The sequence below is a fragment of the Somniosus microcephalus genome, chromosome 1 (genome assembly GCF_052327205.1).
Source record: "Somniosus microcephalus isolate GS21.2 chromosome 1, FLI_Smic_1.0, whole genome shotgun sequence".
Classification (NCBI taxonomy): domain Eukaryota; kingdom Metazoa; phylum Chordata; class Chondrichthyes; order Squaliformes; family Somniosidae; genus Somniosus; species Somniosus microcephalus.
In genome coordinates, this window is record NC_140987.1 from 6,113,462 (window position 1) to 6,133,457 (window position 19,996).

A 19,996-nucleotide genomic window follows, 5' to 3' on the forward strand; every position below is an offset into this window, starting at 1 on the left:
TCTCATTCTTCTGAACTCCAATGAGTAGAGTCCCAATCTACTCAACCTCTCCTCATATGTCCATTCCCTCATCCCCGGGATTAACCGAGTGAACCTTCTTTGTACTGACTCGAGAGCAAGTATGTCCTTTCTTAAGTATGGACACCAAAACTGTATGCAGTATTCCAGGTGCGGTCTCACCAATACCTTGTACAACTGAAGCAATACCTCCCTATTTTTATATTCTATCCCCTTAGCAATGAAAGCCAACATTCCATTGGCCTTCTTAATCACTTGCTGCACCTGCATACTAACCTTTTGAGTTTCGTGCACCAGGACCCCCAGATCCCTTTGTACTTCAGTACTTTCCAGTTTCTTGCCATTAAGATAATAACTTGCTCTACGATTTTTCCTGCCAAAGTGCATAACCTCACACTTTCCAGTATTGTATTCCATTTGCCAAATCTCTGCCCACTTACTTAGCCTGTCTATGTCCCCTTGCAGGTTTTTTATGTCCTCCTCACTCACTACTTTCCCTCCCATCTTAGTATCATCTGTAAACTTTGATATGTTACACTCGGTCCCCTCCTCCAAATCGTTAATATAGATTGTAAAGAGTTGGGGACCCAGCACTGACCCCTGCAGAACACCACTAGTTACTGATTGCCAGTCTGAGAATGAACCATTTATCCCAACTCTCTGCCTTCTGTTAGATAGCCAATCCTCTATCCATGCCAGAATATTACCCCCAATCCCGTGATTTTTTATCTTAAGCAATAATCTTTTGTGTGGCACCTTGTCAAATGCCTTTTGGAAGTCTAAATACACTACGTCCACTGGTTCCCCTTTATCCACCCTATATGTTACTTCCTCAAAGAACTCCAGCAAATTTGTCAAACATGACTTCCCCTTCATAAAACCATGCTGACTTTGTCCTATTAAATTATGATTATCCAAATGTCCTGTTACTGTCTCCTTAATAATGGACTCCAAAATCTTACCTACCACAGATGTTAGGCTAACTGGTCTATAGTTTCCAGCCTTCTGTCTACTGCCCTTTTTAAATAAGGGTGTTACATTAGCAGTTTTCCAGTCTGCCGGGACCTTTGCCGAGTCCAGGGAGTTTTGGAAAATTATTACCAATGCGCCCACAATCCCTACTGCCACTTCCCTCAAGACCCTAGGATGTAAGCCATCAAGTCCAGGTGATTTATCCGCCTTGAGTCCCATTATTTTACCGAGTACCACTTCCTTAGTGATTTTGATCATGTTTAGCTCCTCCCGCCCTTTAGCCCCCTGTTTATCCAGTGTTGGGATATTCTTAGTGTCTTCTACTGTAAAGACTGATACAAAATATTCATTCAGTGTTTTTGCCATCTCCATATTTCCCACCATTAATTTCCCGGTCTCATCCTCTAAGGGACCAACATTTACTTTAGCCACCCTTTTTCTTTTTATATAACTATAAAAACTCTTACTATCTGTTTTTATATTTTTTGCTAATTTACTTTCATAATCTATCTTCCCTTTCTTAATCAATCTTTTTGTTATTTTTTGCTGTCTTTTAAAGTTTTCCCAATCCTCTATCCTCCCACTAGATTTGGCTACCTTATATGCCCTTGTTTTTAGTCGAATACCATCCTTAATTTCTTTACTTAGCCACGGATGGCTGTCTTTTCTTTTACACCCTTTTCTTCTCAGTATAATATATATTTTTTGGAAGTTGTAAAGTAACTCCTTAAATGTACACCACTGATCATGTATCGTCTTACCCTTTAATCTATTTTCCCAATCCACTCTACTCAATTCCGCTCTCATACCTTCATAGTCTCCTTTATTCAAGCTTAGCACGCTTGTTTGAGATCCAACCTTCTCACCCTCTAATTGAATATGGAATTCAACCATGTTATGGTCACTCATTCCAAGGGGATCCTTTACTGGGACATTTTTAATTAATCCTGTCTCGTTGCACAGGACCAGATCTAAGGTTGCTTGCCCCCTGGTAAACCTGCGCTTCACTCCCTCCAAGGCCAATATATCCTTCCTAAGGTGTGGTGCCCAGAACTGCTCCCAGTGCTCCAGGTGTGGTCTAACCAGGGTTTTGTACAGCTGCAGCATAACTTCTACCCCCTTGGATTCTAGTCCTCGAGATAGAAAGGCCAGCATTCCATTGGCCTTTTTGATTATTTTCTGTACCTGTTCATGACATTTTAATGATCTGTGTACCTGGACCCCCAAGTCTCTTTGGGCCTCCACTGTTTTTAGCCTTTCACCATTTAGAAAGTCCCCTGTTCTATCCTTTTTAGGTCCAAAGTGGATGACCTCACATTTGCCTACATTGAAATCCATTTGCCACAGTTTTGCCCATTCACTTACTCTGTCGATATCCCTTTGTAATTTTATGCTTCCACCTACACTGCCTACAATGCTGGGAATCTGAAATAAAAACAGAAAATGCTGGAAATACTCAGCAGGTCAGGCAGCATCTCAGAAGAGAGAAACAGAGTTAACGTTTCAGCTCGATAAATGTCACCGACCTGAAAGGTTAACTCTGTTTCTCTCTCCACAGATGCTGCCTGACCTGCTGAGTGTTTCCAGCATTTTCTGGTTATATTTCACATGGCCAAACTACCTTGACATCAGAAATCAACAAGAGAAATCCACTCATGGCAGCCACATGCCCGGAGACAGCTGACCCTCAGTCCGGCTACACGTCGAACATATAAACATGTGCAAAACGATAGGTTCACTGAACATCTCCCATCCCAGGGTGGCGTACCTTCTACACCTCACCCTCATTCCCCCCTTCCCCCAACACAAACTCCTGGGAAAACCTTCAATTTTGGGAAAAAATGGACATTTCCTCTCCGACCCTTGAAGGCAATCAGACTAGCTGTAGCAGACTGCAGTAACTGAGCGACAGCCCCCAATCACCCACCCACCCATTTACTATTTGAAAAGATGTTGGCCCCTCTCAGGAACTCAGCCAGCTTCCTTCTGAATGCTCGCAGACAATCTGCACTCACCGCACCGCCAGCAACTCATTGCAGAGGTTGGCAACATTCCACAAAAAGAAGTACCTCCTAGTGTCTGCCTCATTCTATGGTCACGTAACTTATACTTATAGCCCCTGTCCTTCCTAACCTATCAGGCAAGAATAGCCTGTCCACATGGGCTGACTCGAATCCTTTCATTATTTTAAAGACCTGAATCATATTGCCACAAGTCTACGCTTTTCTAAAATAAAAAGCCCAAGCTCTCTAAGCCTAACTGAGGGCCCTTAAACTAACTATCAAGGCATTGACCCTCCTCGGAATCTTTTTATGGCCTTCTTTATCTCCCCTCTCAGCATCTTCGTGTCATCTGCTAACTTAGTCATAGAGTCATAGATTTATACAACACAGAAAGATGCCCTTCGGCCCATCGTGTCCGCGCCGGCCATCAAGCCCTGTCTATTCTAATGCCATTTTCCAGCACTTGGTCTCTCTTCATAGCTGAAGCGCTCCAGCCCAGGTAACATCCTGGTGAATCTCCTCTGCACCCTCTCCAATGCAATCACATCCCTCCTATAGTGTGGCGACCAGAACTGCACACAGTATTCCAGCTGTGGCCTAACCAGCGTTTTGTACAGCTCCACCATAACCTCCCTGTTCTTATATTCTATGCCTCGGCTAATGAAGGCAAGTATCCCATATGCCTTTTTAACCACCTTATCTACCTGTCCTGCTGCCTTCAGGGATCTATGTACATGCACACCAAGGTCCCTCTGATCCTCTGTCCTTCCTAGGGTCCTACCATTCATTGTGTATTCCCTTGCCTTGTTAGTCCTCCCAAAATGCATCACCTCACACTTTTCAGGGTTAAATTCCATTTGCCACTGTTCTGCCCATCTAACCATCCCGTCTATATCGTCCTGTAGCCTGAGGCTTCCCTCCTCACTATTTACCACTCCACCAATTATCGTATCATCTGCGAACTTACTGATCATACCTCCTACATTCATATCTAAATCATTGATGTACCCTACAAACAGCAAAGGACCCAGCACCGATCCCTGCGGTACCCCACTGGCCACAGGCTTCCAGTCACAAAAACAACCTTCGACCATCACCCTCTGCCTCCTGCCACTAAGCCAGTTCTGGATCTTGCAGATATCGGCCCAGATTCGGCAGCAAAAATAAGGGCAAGTTTGAATCGCTGGGCGTTATTAATGAGTAAATCAGCCAACAACTTGTTGTACAAGTTACTGGGCAATTTGCTCCAGCATTAGCCTCGCCAAAAGGGCAACTCGCCCTCCTCCTCCTCCCCGTCACTTTCAGGAAATTGCTGCAATTGTGCATTAACTGCCAGAAAGTCAGGGCTGCTACTTAACAGCATAAGCACCTTTTTAATGAGGACATTTATGTTCTTGCGATGCCAGAAAACAAACAATTATAACTGTGGAGTCTCATTCCTCATTGTCGTGAGAGATTTTTAAAATTTTACATTTAAATTTTTTTTTCGTGCTTTTCCTTTCTGTCTCCTTTCTCTCTCTCTCTCTCTCTCTCTCAATCCAATCTTTCTTTCCCTCTCTTTATTTCCCTTTCTGTGATTTGACTCCAATTCACCCGATTTCCTTCTCCGTCGTTCCGCTGTTTCTTTCTCAATCCTTTAATCTGATTGGTTGAAGAGACAGACTCTTGGTCCCGTCGTTCCCCGGGGTCCCAGATGCCCCCTTGCCCACCGCGGTGTCAGCTCGCACTCCCAGCAACTTACAGGGCAAAACAACTTCAGTTGATGGGTGAGTGAAAAAGTCGGACTAACCGGGCACGTCGTGAGACGGTCTGCTCCTGCTAAATCTGGGCCAATAATATTGTTTTAAATATGACTGACTTTATCCCTCTGCTCTGCATCTGACGTGTATGTCTGGTACTTGGATACAACTGCATCTCTAAGAGCAATCTTCTGGTACCTCACCAAACTGGCCATTCAAGTTTGAGGTAATAATCTCAGGAGCGGTCACATAACTTACCAACCAAGCCATTGGGATCTCTAAATTTTAATGATTCAAATAAGCAGCTTTTTAACCCGATAGAGTTTTTTTGCAACCGCAAAATCGTTTCCCAGTGGAAAACATAGATGATGGAAATATCACTCGCTATCCCGGTACCCTTACCTAATAAAAACCTCGCCATCTCAATCCGGAAAACTTCAATTGACCCCAGTATCCACAGCCTTTTAGGGATTACCTGACATTTCTTTGGGGGTCCGGGTCACTTCCCTCACCTCGCAGCCACCGATGGGGCTTACCTCTACCCATGTGAGGTCCCCTCCGTGTCCCCTCACTGAGCGTACCGGCCTCCACAGATACACAGGGTCTCGACTGAGCTGCTGGACCATGAGTTACTGGTGTAGGGAGTCCGGCCCACCCATAACAAGAGGGGAGGAAGGGGGGGATCTGGGGAGGAAGGGGGCGATCTGGGGAGGAAGGGGGCGATCAGGGGAGGAAGGGGGGGATCTGGGGAGGAAGGGGGGATCAGGGGGAAGGAGAGCGATTGGGGGGGTGGGGGCAATCGGCGGGGGGGAAGGGGGCGATCGGGGGAGGAGGGGGGCAATTGGGGGAGGAGGGGGCGATCGGGGGAGGAGGGGGCGATCAGGGGAGGAAGGGGGCGATCAGGGGAGGAAGTGGGGGATCGGGGGGAAGGAGAGCGATCGGGGGGGTGGGGCGATCGGCGGGGGGGAAGGGGGCGATCGGGGGAGGAAGGGGCGATCGGGGGAGGAGGGGGGCGATCGGAGGAGGAGGGGGCGATCGGGGGAGGAGGGGGCGATCGGACGGGAAGGGGCGATTAGGGGAAGAGGAGTGATCGGGGGAGGAGGGGGCGATCGGGGGAGGAGGGGGGCGATCGGGGGAGGAGGGAGGCGATCGGGGGGGGAAGGGGAGTGATCGGGGGAGGAGGGGGGCGATCGGGGGGGGAAGGGGAGTGATCGGGGGAGGAGGGGGGCGATCCAGGGAGGAAGGGGGCGATCGGGCGGGAAGGGGGTGATCGGGGGGGGAAGGGGAGTGATCGGGGGAGGAGAGGGGCGATCGGGGGGGAAGGGGAGTGATCGGGGGAGGAGGGGGGCGATCAGGGGGGGAAGGGGAGTGATCGGGGGAGGAGGGGGGCGATCGGGGGAGATGGGGGGATCGGGGGAGGAGGGGGCGATCGGGGGAGATGGGGGGCGATCGGACGGGAAGGGGCGATCGGGGGGGAAGGGGAGTGATCGGGGGAGGAGGGGGGCGATCGGGGGAGGAAGGGGGCGATCGGGGGAGGAGGGGGGGATCGGGGGAGGAGGGGGGCGATCGGGGGAGATGGGGGCGATCGGACGGGAAGGGGGCAATTGGAGGGGAAGGGGAGTGATCGGGGGAGGAGGGGGCGATCAGGGGAGGAGGGAGGCGATCGGGGGGGGAAGGGGAGTGATCGGGGGAGGAGGGGGCGATCCGGGGAGGAAGGGGGCGATCGGGCGGGAAGGGGGCGATCGGGGGGGGAAGGGGAGTGATCGGGGGCGGAGGGGGGCGATCGGGGGGGAAGGGGAATGATCGGGGGAGGAGGGGGGCGATCGGGGGGGAAGGGGAGTGATCGGGGGAGGAGGGGGTGATCAGGGGAGGAGGGGGCTATCGGGGGAGGAGGGGGCGATCGGGGGAGATGGGGGGCGATCGGGGGGGAAGGGGGTGATCGGGGGAGATGGGGGGCGATCGGGTGGGAAGGGGGGCGATCGGGGGGGGAAGGGGGCGATCGGGGGAGGAAGGGGGGGCGACCCGGATAGGGGCTGAGGGAGTGATCAGGAGCTGAGGGAGCAATCGGGAGAGGAAGGGGCGATCGGGGGAGGGGCCGAGGGAGCGATCGGGGGCACATGTATGCTCCCCTCCCCCAGCTCTGCCAGTGGGAGCCATTGCTTGTGTACGCGGACTTGAGGGAAAGAGGGGAAACTGAAGGTAAGGGAGTGATTTGCAGGGGGAGGTCAGAGGTGGAAGAAACTTTGATTCCACCAGTAACTAATAATAACTCACTGAAATTGCATCGATAACTAATAGTAATACATAATACATAACAAACAGCACCACAATAACTCACTGATAATCTATATGAAACTGGCAGTAAAGCTGTAACTCCCTGATATCCCACCTTTAACCAGTAGTAATCTATAACCTGCACTGCACAAGTGGTGGCCGGGCTCCCCTGTCGATGCCACTTTATTGTTCCCTCTCTCCTTGGACTCTGGTTTGGATTCAGCTTCTGTGTGATGACGAAAAATCTGAACCGGGAGCTTCAGCCAGGGCTGATCTGTACGTGAACTTTGTTTGTCAAAACCAGTCGGCACAGACAGACCTGAACCAAACCGAGAGGTCGCACAAAGGGCAGGGTTTGGAGCACTTATCACAGAGCAACTTGTCCTGAAACCCAGCCCAGCACCAATATTTCTAACCCACTCCCTGGGCTCGGACTCAATAAAAGTGAGCTTTTAAAGAATGATAGAAACTGCGGTACAGGAGGAGGCCACTTGGTCCTCTCTCCTGCAATCCCATTCCCCAAGCTCCTCTATCACCCCCAGCACCCCTTCCCCTTCGCCCGGCACCTTCCCGTGCAAGCGCAGGAGATGTAACACCTGCCCCTATACCTCCCCCCTTCCCACTGTCCAGGGCCCCAAACACCCCTTCCAGGTGAAACAGCGATTTACTTGTACTTCTTGCAATCTAGTATACTGTATTCGCTGCTCACGATGCGGTCTCCTCTACATTGGGGAGACCAAACGCAGATTGGGTGACCGCTTTGTGGAACACCTCCGTTCAGTCCGTAAGGGTGACCCCGAGCTTCCGGTCGCCTGTCACTTTAATTCACCGCTCCATTCCCACTCGGACCTCACTGTCCTCGGCCTCTTGCATTGTTCCACAGAAGCTCAACGTAAACTCGAGGAACAGCACCTCATCTTCTGATTAGGCACTCTGCAGCCCTCCGGACTCAATATCAAGTTCAACAATTTCAGATCATAACCTCGGCCCCTATTACATTTTTACTTATATTTTTTATCCACACCTTTGTGGTTTCTCCCTCCCCCCCATTTCCTTTTTATTCTCTCTCCCACATGGCAGCTGTCTCCCATTCTGCCAGCGCATTTCACACCTAATCTAGAGCCGTCTTTTGTCTCCACTAGTCCTATCACCATCTCGTCTGGTTTTGAATACCTCTTAATGTCTCTTCACTTCTTTTGTTCTCTCCCAGCCCTGCCTTTCGATCTATTTCATATCCTTTCCAGTTTTGAAAAAGGGTTTGACCTGAAATGTCGACTCTAATTTCTCTCCACGGATGTTGCCTGGCCTGCTGAGTTTTTCCAGCACTTTCTGTTGTTATTTCTTCTTTTCAAATATTTTTTCCCATTCCCTTTTAATAGATGTTCTAATCTTGACCTCAGTAACTGCTTGCGGTGAAGATCTCGCGCTCTAACGGGCCTCAGTTCAAGAACCTTCCTTCTCCCTTCCCCATTGTTTCTGCCTGTGAGAATCCTCGGTCTTTCTCGCTTGTTTCCCCACTCGCCCACCGTGGAAACAATCTTTCACTGTTTACCCACAGTAAAGTCCTCAGATTTCACTCACCCCCCGTTACTAGCTGCTCCTCTCGCGGGGCCGCTCCCGGTCACCACTTGCTGCTCCTACACCTGGCTCTGCAGGAAATGATGGGCCCCACGCACAGCTCACCTCCGCTCTATTGCCCCCTCTTCGCTCGAGCCCCAATCATCCTCGCTCCGCCTGACCCGCCATCCCATAACTCCCATTTCCCAATCTCCATCATTCTCACCCCACAGCACCCCCACTGACTCCCGCACACTATCCCGACTCCTGGCTGCTGACTTCCAGTCATTCCCAGGACACCGGCTCTCTGCAGCGGCGAGTGGCGGGGAATGGGGGATGGGGGGTGGGTAGAGGTGGGGGGGGATGGGGGGTGGGGATGGGAGATGGGGTGGGGGGATGGGGGGGTGGGGGTGGGGGGATGGGGGTTTGGGGGGATGAGGTGTGGGGATGGGAGCTGGGGGTGGGGGGGTGGGGGGATAGGGGAGGGGGGATGGGGAGGGTGGATGGGGGATGTGGGGATGGGGATGGGGGTGGGGGGATGGGGGAGGGGGGATGGGGAGGGTGGATGGGGGATGTGGGGATGGGGATGGGGGTGGGGGGATGGGGGAGGGGTTTGGGGGGATGAGGTGGGGGGATGTGGGGATGGGGGTTTGGGGGGGATGGGGTGTGGGGATGGAAGATGGGGGTGGGGGGATGGGGGGTGGGGTGATAGGGGATGGGGATGGGGAGGGGGGTGGGGATGGGGGGTGAGGGAGGGGTGATGTCCTGGGGCGAAGGGGTGCTGCAGCGGCAGGTGGCGGGGGATGGGGCGAAGGGGCGCTGCGGCGGGATACTTAAGGCGCAGAGATGGTCTGGGCTGCTAGCAGCAGATCCCGGCCCCATTCCATTGGCGGGGTGGGAGGAGGAGCCGCCCAGGACCACCCCCACCCCCCAGAAGTAAAAGGGGGAAATTGAAGAGCCTGGAATTCCAGTATAACTTGGGTCTGCCCCATTTCCCGGACTCCACACGGGCAGTAATCTCCCTTTCCAAACTCTCCGGCCTGAGGAATTCTGGAGCCACCCTATCGAACATCTTCTGAAAATCCACCACGGCGTTCCCTCGATGTTCCCAATCTGTCACTACTTTCAAAGGCTCTAAATCACATCGTCCTTTGTGCATCACAGAGTCTGTCGGCGACATCAGTCCTACCTGGGCACTCCAAGTCACTGCAGTCCATCTGTCCACCTTGGCAATTGCTGCATAAATAAATGTGAGAGGGTCACGTCAGCAGGATAAATGACCAGTCTGCCTCTGGCAGCCAATATGTTGCATTGTTTCATGTCAAACCTCTGGATCGATATTCTATCAGTCTTGGTGTTTCAACACTTTGCTGTTTTGTTTCCTCTCTAGTCTCCGCCCTGAACATGGAGTCATGAATCTTATCATGACTCATGAAGTAACACTGGGCGGCCAGCTGGTGGCGCTGTCCAAGGAGTATAAATACTCGGGCGTGGGCCCAGCTTGCTCAGGATGTTTCTGAAAGCAGGAACTAGTGATGTAACTAGAAATCTCATGGTTTTGAAACAGTTGATTAAAGCCTTGTTTTATACTCAAACCAAGCACCCAGTAGTTTTCTTACATCACAGGGCACTGAGTCGCAGTCCAGCTCCTTGAACTGCCGTCCTGCCCCTCCATTACCCAGCGTCAGGGGCCAGTCAAATGCACAAATGAAAGCCTTAAAAAAACGTGATTTTTAATTGTGGGCTATCACAGTTTTCTCCAAATCAGATCGGATCACCAGGCCAAGGAAGGACTATGCAACCTCTGGCAACACAAAGCATAGGCTTATATCGCTGGAGTTTAGAAGAATGAGAGGGGATCTCATTGAAACTTATAAAATTCTAACAGGACTGGACAGACTAGATGCAGGGAGGATGTTCCTGATGGTCGGGGAGTCCAGAACCAGGGGTCACAGTCAAAGGATAAGGGGTAAGCCATTTAGGGCTGAGATGAGGAGGAATTTCTTCACCCAGAGAGTGGTGAACCTCTGGAATTCTCTACCACAGAAGGCAGTTGAGGCCAATTCATTAAATATATTCAAGAAGGAGTTAGATATATTTCTTAAGGCTAAAGGGATCAAGGGTGACGTAATAAAACTCACTACACACTTGGTTTGAGTATAAAGCAAGGCTTTAATCAACTTGTTTCAGAACATGGAGGTCTAGTTGTACTTCACTAGTTCCTTGTCTTACAAAATGTCCCTGCCAGCTGGGGCCAACGCCCAAGTATTTATACTCCTTGGACGGCGCCACCAGCTGGCTGTCCAGTGTTATTTCATAGGTAGTTTGATGATGAGATTTATGACAAAGGGATATGGGGAGAAGGCAGGGACAGGGTACTGAATTTGGATGATCAGCCATGATCTCATTGAATGGTGGAACAGACTCGAGGGGCCGAATGGCCTACTCCTGCTCCTATCTTCTATGTTTCTATGTCAAGCTGCAGTTGCAAAGTGTAAAGACAAGTTACTGTTTCGGGCGTTTTTCCTCCATCAGAAAGGAAACTAAAAGATAAACAAGTGTTTGCCGGTGGTTCTATCCATGAACTCCCTGGCTATGATCTTAGTACAGCGAAGCCTGTATGAACTGACACTCCCCAAAAATGGGCACCTGCAAAGAGCGGGCACTTAGCGAGGGAGCCAAATAACTCACAGGGTAAAATATACGAGCGGCCCTCTGAAACCGTGGACTCTCGCAAATTACAATCTCTGGACAGCCGTCACCGCAGCTGTTAGAACTTACAATGGTCTGTCGCAAAGCTGCTGGATTGGGAACTTTCACCGAGTCGGGGTCACTGGCACTTCCCCCTGCAGCTTGCCGCCTTTCAGCCCCCGAATTCCCGTGTGGGCAGAGCACGCCGGGCAGTGAGAGCGGGCAAAGAGTTGGCTGAAAGAAACGGCTTTTGTGGAATGGGGAGCTCATCAACCAGCAGCTACGGTGGCAGGGACACACCACTGTCCCGGGGGGTAGAATGCTCGCTCAGCTCTGTCTCTGGGGGTAGAATGCTCGCTCAGTTCTGTCTCTGGGGGTAGAATGCTCGCTCAGTTCTGTCTCTGGGGGTAGAATGCTCGCTCAGTTCTGTCTCTGGGGGTAGAATGCTCGCTCGGCTCTGTCTCTGGGGGTAGAATGCTCGCTCAGCTCTGTCTCTGGGGGTAGAATGCTCGCTCAGTTCTGTCTCTGGGGGTAGAATGCTCGCTCGGCTCTGTCCCGGGGGGTAGAATGCTCGCTCGGCTTTTGTGTTTAAAGAACTCCCCGTTCTACTGAAAGTATCTTCATAACATACGGAGTGCTGCACTGTCGGAGAGGCAGTACTGAGGGAGCGCTGCACTGTCGGAGGGGCAGTACTGAGGGAGCGCTGCGCTGTCGGTGGATCAGTACTGAGGGAGCGCTGCACTGTCGGAGGGGCAGTACTGAGGGAGCGCTGCACTGTCAGAGGGTCAGTACTGAGGGAGCGCTGCACTGTCGGAGGGGCAGTACTGAGGGAGCGCTGCACTGTCGGAGAGGCAGTACTGAGGGAGCGCTGCACTGTCGGAGGGGCAGTACTGAGGGAGCGCTGCACTGTCGGAGGGGCAGTACTGAGGGAGCGCTGCACTGTCGGAGGGTCAGTACTGAGGGAGCGCTGCACTGTCGGAGGGGCAGTACTGAGGGAGAGCCGCACTGTCGGAGGGGCAGTACTGAGGGAGCGCCGCACTGTCGGAGGGGCAGTACTGAGGGAGCGTCGCACTGTCGGAGGGGCAGTACTGAGGGAGCGCCGCACTGTCGGAGGGGCAGTACTGAGGGAGCGCTGCACTGTCGGAGGGGCAGCACTGAGGGAGTGCTGCACTGTCGGAGGGGCAGTACTGAGGGAGAGCCGCACTGTCGGAGGAGCAGTACTGAGGGAGCGCCGCACTGTCGGAGGGGCAGTACTGAGGGAGCGCCGCACTGTCGGAGGGGCAGTACTGAGGGAGCGCTGCACTGTCGGAGGGGCAGCACTGAGGGAGTGCTGCACTGTCGGAGGGGCAGTACTGAGGGAGAGCCGCACTGTCGGAGGGGCTGTACTGAGGGAGAGCCGCACTGTCGGAGGGTCAGTACTGAGGGAGCGCTGCACTGTCGGGGAGGCAGTACTGAGGGAGTGCTGCACTGTCGGAGGGGCAGTACTGAGGGAGCGCCGCACTGTCGGAGGGGCAGTACTGAGGGAGCGCCGCACTGTCGGAGGGGCAGTACTGAGGGAGAGCCGCACTGTCGGAGGGGCAGTACTGAGGGAGAGCCGCACTGTCGGAGGGGCAGTACTGAGGGAGCGCCACACTGTCGGAGGGTCAGTACTGAGGGAGTGCGGCACTGTCGGAGGGGCAGTACTGAGGGAGAGCCGCACTGTCGGAGGGGCAGTACTGAGGGAGCGCCGCACTGTCGGAGGGTCAGTACTGAGGGAGTGCGGCACTGTCGGAGGGGCAGTACTGAGGGAGCGCCGCACTGTCGGAGGGGCAGTACTGAGGGAGAGCCGCACTGTCGGAGGGGCAGTACTGAGGGAGCGCCGCACTGTCGGAGGGGCAGTACTGAGGGAGCGCCGCACTGTCGGAGGGGCAGTACTGAGGGAGCGCTGCGCTGTCGGAGGGTCAGTCGTGAGGGAGAGCCGCACTGTCGGAGGGGCAGTACTGAGGGAGAGCCGCACTGTCAGAGGGGCAGTACTGAGGGAGCGCCGCACTGTCGGAGGGGCAGTACTGAGGGAGCGCTGCACTGTCGGAGGGTCAGTACTGAGGGAGTGCTGCACTGTCGGAGGGTCAGTACTGAGGGAGTGCTGCACTGTCGGAGGGTCAGTACTGAGGGAGCACTGCACTGTCGGAGGGTCAGTACTGAGGGAGTGCTTCACTGTCGGAGGGTCAGTACTGAGGGAGAGCCGCACTGTCAGAGGGGCAGTACTGAGGGAGTGCTGCACTGTCGGAGGGGCAGTACTGAGGGAGAGCCGCACTGTCGGAGGGGCAGTACTGAGGGAGTGTTGCACTGTCGGAGGGGCAGTACTGAGGGAGCGCTGCACTGTCGGAGGGGCAGTACTGAGGGAGTGCTGCACTGTCGGAGGGGCAGTACTGAGGGAGTGCTGCACTGTCGGAGGGGCAGTACTGAGGGAGTGCTGCACTGTCGGAGGGGCAGTACTGAGGGAGAGCCACACTGTCGGAGGGGCAGTACTGAGGGAGAGCTGCACTGTCGGAGGGGCAGTACTGAGGGAGTGCTGCACTGTCGGAGGGCCAGTACTGAGGGAGCGTCGCACTGTCGGAGGGTCAGTACTGAGGGAGTGCTGCACTGTCGGAGGGGCAGTACTGAGGGCGCGCCGCACTGTCGGAGGGGCAGTACTGAGGGAGAGCCGCACTGTCGGAGGGGCAGTACTGAGGGAGTGCTGCACTGTCGGAGGGGCAGTACTGAGGGAGTGCTGCACTGTCGGAGGGGCAGTACTGAGGGAGAGCCGCACTGTCGGAGGGGCAGTACTGAGGGAGAGCTGCACTGTCGGAGGGGCAGTACTGAGGGAGTGCTGCACTGTCGGAGGGCCAGTACTGAGGGAGCGTCGCACTGTCGGAGGGTCAGTACTGAGGGAGTGCTGCACTGTCGGAGGGGCAGTACTGAGGGCGCGCCGCACTGTCGGAGGGGCAGTACTGAGGGAGAGCCGCACTGTCGGAGGGGCAGTACTGAGGGAGTGCTGCACTGTCGGAGGGGCAGTGCTGAGGGAGCGCCGCACTGTCGGAGGGGCAGTACTGAGGGAGAGCCGCACTGTCGGAGGGGCAGTAGTGAGGGGGAGCCGCACTGTCGGAGGGGCAGTAGTGAGGGAGAGCCGCACTGTCGGAGGGGCAGTACTGAGGGAGAGCCGCACTGTCGGAGGGGCAGTACTGAGGGAGTGCCGCACTGTCGGAGGGTCAGTACTGAGGGAGAGCCGCACTCTCTCAGGGGCAGTACTGAGGGAGAGCCGCACTGTCGGAGGTGCCGCCTTTTGGATGAGATGTTAAACCGAGTCCCCGTCTGCTCTCTCGGTTGGATGTAAAGATCCCGCGCCACTATTTCGAAGAAGAGCAGGGGAGTTATCGCCGGTGTCCTGGGGCCAATATTTATCCCTCAATCAACATCACTAAAACAGATTATCTGGTCATTATCACATAGCTGTTTGTGGGAGCTTGCTGTGCGTATTTTGGCTGCTTCGTTTCCCACATTACAACAGTGACCACTCTTCAAAAAGTACTTCATTGGCTGTAAAGCACTTTGAGACATCCGATGGTCGTGAAAGGCGCTATAGAAATGCAAGTCTTTCTTTCTTTCTGTCGGTGGAAAGTTGCTGCACACATTTAGAGGCAACTTCTGCTCAAGCGGGTCCATTTGAAGAGGAAGGGGTGTTTCAAGAGTTTGTACACAGCCCTGAGGTCTGGTACCCGGATTTGTATCCAGCAGAGGCTGATGGGATGACCATGTCCTCTCTTTGTTCATTACAACAACAACTTGTATTTATATAGCTACTTTAACATTGTAAAACGTCCCAAGGTGCTTCACAGGAGCGATTATCAAACAGAATTTGACACCGAGCCTCACAAGGAGCTATTAGAACAGGTGAGCAAAAGCCTGGCCAAAGAGGTAGGATTTAAGGAGCGTCTTAAAGGAGGAGAGAGAGGCGGAGAGGTTTAGGGAGGGAATTCCAGAGCTTGGGGCCTCGGCAGCTGAAGGCACGGCCGCCAATGGTTGAGCAATTATAATCAGGGATGCTCAAGAGGGCAGAATTAGAGGAGCGCAGATATCTCGAGGGGTGGGGGGGTTGAAGGAGATTACAGAGATAGGGAAGGGCAAGGATAAGAATTTTAAAATCGAGGAGTTACTTAACCGGGAACCATTATAGGTCAGCGAGCACAGGGGTGATGGGTGAACGGGACTTGGTGCGAGTTAGGACAAGGGCAGCCGAGTTTTGGATGACCTCCAGTTTATGGCGAGTAGAATGTGGGAGGCCAGCCAGGAGTGTGTTGGAATAGTCAAGTCTAGAGGTTACTAAGGCATGGATGAGGGTTTCAGCAGCGGATGAGCTGGGACAGGGGCGGAGACGGGCGATGTTACGGAGGTGGAAATAGGCGGTCTTGGTGATGGAGTGGATATGTGGTCGGAAGCTCATCTCGGGGTCAAGTATGACATCAAGGTTGTGAACAGTGTGGTTCAGCCTCAGCCAGTTGCCAGGGAGAGGGATGGAGTCGGTGGCTAGGGAATGGAGTTTGTGGCGGGAACTGAAAACAGTGGCTTCGGTCTTCCCATTATTTAGTTGGAGGAAATTTCTGCTCATTCAGTACTGGATGTTGGACAAGCAGTCTGACAATTTAGAGACCGTGGCAGGGTCGAGAGAAGTGGTGGTGAGGTAGAGCTGGGTGTCGTCAGCGTACATGTGGAAACTGACGCTGTGTTTTCGGATGATGTCACCAAGGGGCAACATGTAGATGAGAAATAGGAGGGGCCAAGGATAGATCCTTGGGGGACACCAGAGGTAACGATGTGGGAGCGAGAAGAGAAGCCGTTACAGGTGATTCTCTGGCTACGATTAGATAGATAAGAATGGAACCAGGCGAGTGCAGTCCCACCCAGCTGGACGACGGTGGAGAGGCGTTGGAGGAGGATGGAGTGGTCAACCATCTCAAAGGCTGCAGACAGGTCAAGAAGGACGAGGAGGGATAGTCTACCACGGTCACAGTCACAAAGGATGTCATTTGTGACTTTGATAAGAGCCGTTTTGCTGCTGTGGCAGGGGCGGAATCCTGATTGGAGGGATTCAAACATGGAATTCTGGGGAAAAAAATGCACGGATTTGGGAGGTAACAACACGTTCAAGGACTTTGGAGAAGAAATGGAGGTTGGAGATGGGGCGGTAGCTTGCAAGGACGGAGGGGGTCAAGATTTGTTTTTTGAGGAGAGGGGTGATGACGGTAGATTTGAGGGAGAGGGGGACAGTACCTGAGGAGAACCATTAACAATGTCAGCTAACATGGGAGCCAGGAAGGGAAGTTGGGTGGTCAGCAGTTTGGTGGGAATAGGGTCGAGGGAGCAGGAAGTGGATCTTATGGACAAGATGTGCGCGGAGAGGGGATGAGGGGAGATCGGAGAGAAACTGGAGAAAGATGTGAGTTCAGGGCTAGGGCAGGGGGAACCTTAGAGGAAGTTTGGCCCGGTGGGCTAGGGGAAGGAAGGGAAGTGGCAGAAGCAGCTGATTCAATAGAACCATTCCTTAGACTGGAGAAGGATTGGCATTATGTGGATGACATTCTTACCATTTAAGGCAAAACATCTTGACGCTTTGTCCACTTTTAAACACTTCTCCATTGTACGAACACGGACAGTGCTGAGGTAGGATACACATCCCATGGTAAGAGACAAGACCTGAACACAAAGAGTCATAAATGGAAGACATCAGCCTGACAGTATAATCTGATCAACAAGCTAATCTGCTGTGGTCCGGAACACTGGTTATTCAGTCACAACATCCGGCATGAGTGATGTATCCTCTCTCAGGCTGAGTTTGATCTGTCCTCTATCAGGCTGAGTTTACAAAGACTTGCTCCTGGTCTAGCCCTGCTTACCAGAAAGGTCTGTTGGGAAATCGGGGAATGCTCCCTGCAGATGCCGATCCATTTAAATGAATGGACAAAAAACTGTGGAGACACACCACAACCTCCAAAAACTGTGGAGACACACCACAACCTCCAAAACCCTGTGGAGACACACCACAACCTCCAAAAACTGTGGAGACACACCACAACCTCCAAAACCCTGTGGAGACACACCACAACCTCCAAAACCCTGTGGAGACACACCACAACCTCCAGAAACCTGTGGAGACACACCACAACCTCCAGAAACCTGTGGAGACACACCACAACCTCCAGAAACCTGTGGAGATACACCACAACCTCCAGAAACCTGTGGAGACACACCACAACCTCCAGAAACCTGTGGAGACACGCCACAACCTCCAGAAACCTGTGGAGACACACCACAACCTCCAGAAACCCTGTGGAGACACACCACAACCTCCAAAACCCTGTGGAGACACACCACAACCTCCAGAAACCTGTGGAGACACACCACAACCTCCAGAAACCTGTGGAGACACACCACAACCTCCAGAAACCTATGGAGACACACCACAACCTCCAGAAACCCTGTGGAGACACACCACAACCTCCAGAAACCTGTGGAGACACACCACAACCTCCAGAAACCTGTGGAGACACACCACAACCTCCAGAAACCCTGTGGAGACACACCACAACCTCCAAAACCCTGTGGAGACACACCACAACCTCCAGAAACCTGTGGAGACACACCACAACCTCCAGAAACCTGTGGAGACACACCACAACCTCCAGAAACCTATGGAGACACACCACAACCTCCAGAAACCCTGTGGAGACACACCACAACCTCCAGAAACCCTGTGGAGACACACCACAACCTCCAAAAACCCGTGCTCCAGGCAGGCGAGGCCTTTATACGCACAGGAGCCTGGGACTCAGACTGGGAAAAACGACGGCAATGTGACAGATATAATGGCTGTTGCGTCGGATCGTGGCCGCGCTGGCTGCCTCCAGTCAAACCAGCAGGGACCTAAAGCGGGCGAGAGGCTGTTTACTGCAGAGCCTAACGCCAGCACCAGGCACGAGCGGAAGACGCCTCGTGTTCATCCTTACCCGATATGGCAGGCGGTGGCACTTCTGGTCGAAAGTGCGTGCCCGCCATCTTGGGGCCTTCGGAGGCCGCATAGCGCCTGAAAAATAGGCGCTACGTGACCAAACGTAATCGCCATTTAGTTCAAACAGCACAACTTATCTTCACATACCGAAACAAAATAATAACCACACTATGCCTCCTCAATTCACAGGGTCATCTTCTTTGACTTTAACAAGATGTCTTCGAACTATCTTCCAGTTTTCTAACCTTGTCACCTCAGTGAAAACCCTCACAGCTTTCCAGTTAACAACCTGAATGTCCTCAGAGCCTTCCTCTTTCAAAACGCCTGGACTTGTGTCGCTCTTTCTAGCTCCCACTTCACTGATAGACAGGGATCAAAGGATTTTCAACATAATATATGTGGGGTGTTTCTCAATTACTCAGACAAGCTAACATATTGCTTATTGTTTAATCTCTGAGAAAAATAATTTCCATTTTGGTTATTAACCACTTTTCGTCTATGTGCCTTTCTTTATAAACTTATGGAAATACATTTCACTTAAAAAAAAAATTAAAAGATATTCCAAAGGGGAGAAATTCGGTATCGCCCCATTTGGGGCGCAATTATCGACGCGCGCAAAGTTTAGTGCCTGGCGCTAATTACCGCCTCCGACTGCAAATTTGGCTTCTATCGCCCCTGGAGGTGATTGGAGCGCTAAATCAGGCACTTCACACTTGTCTTAAGGCGCTAACGCCGAGGAGCAAGGCGCTACCTCAGAGCGCTGGCGAAGCTCAGGTGATGTCAGTCAGCAATGGAACACAGACACACTGGCACCGGCCAGTTCTTAAAGGGGAGGGTCGATCTTGCTCTCCAGCCACACCCTGCTCATTGCAGCCTTGAATCTCGGCCTGGAGAGACCTCAACTTGAATTCTGCTGGAAAGAAGAATGGAGAGACCCAGGGAACGAGCTCAGCACTTCAATGACCGGGCCTTGGTGGCTCTGGTTGGTGCAGTGGAGCGCCGAAGGTCAGTACTCTACCCACAGGTTGGCAGGAGGCCATTGCCACATGATTATAGAAGAGTGTGGAGGGAGGTGGCTCAGCAAGTCTCCTCCAGGAACCTGGTGCCCAGGACCCACACCCAATGTCGGAAGAAGTTCAACAACCTCACTCGGGTGGTCAGGGTGAGTGGCTGCTTTTCAATTCCTCTACATCCCTCCATCTCAACCTCACTCTGTGCCCAGAGGGTTTAAAAACCCCAAATGCCCAACACTCATCCAAGGCCTACGGCCATCTCATAAAACACACACGCACATTCCACACCTTGCATACATTAAGGGCTATTCAACTATGGGAGGCACATCAGGCAAGCACATGGCTGCACATTTACTCAGATGCAGTCCTTTTTTTGCAGGCCAAGCTATCTCACAACAGGCGGCAGCAGCAATGGACGGGTGGAGGGCCGCCTCAGCTACAGACCCTCAGAGCGTGCACAGGATCGTTGCCAGCCAGGTCATAGGTCCCGTGGCCGCTGGAGAGGTCGACCCCCTTGGGTACAGCAATGGTAAGTTCATCAGCTTTCTCTCCTCTTTCATTCCACTTGCCCCTCACAACACCAGCGTGTTACACTTTCAATCCAACTTACTAAATCTCTCCAGTCCTTGCTCCCTTCCTGCCCCCCTGTCCTGACGCTAAAGCCACTCTTGTACCTCCCTGCTTTCAGATAGTGAACCACCAGCTGAG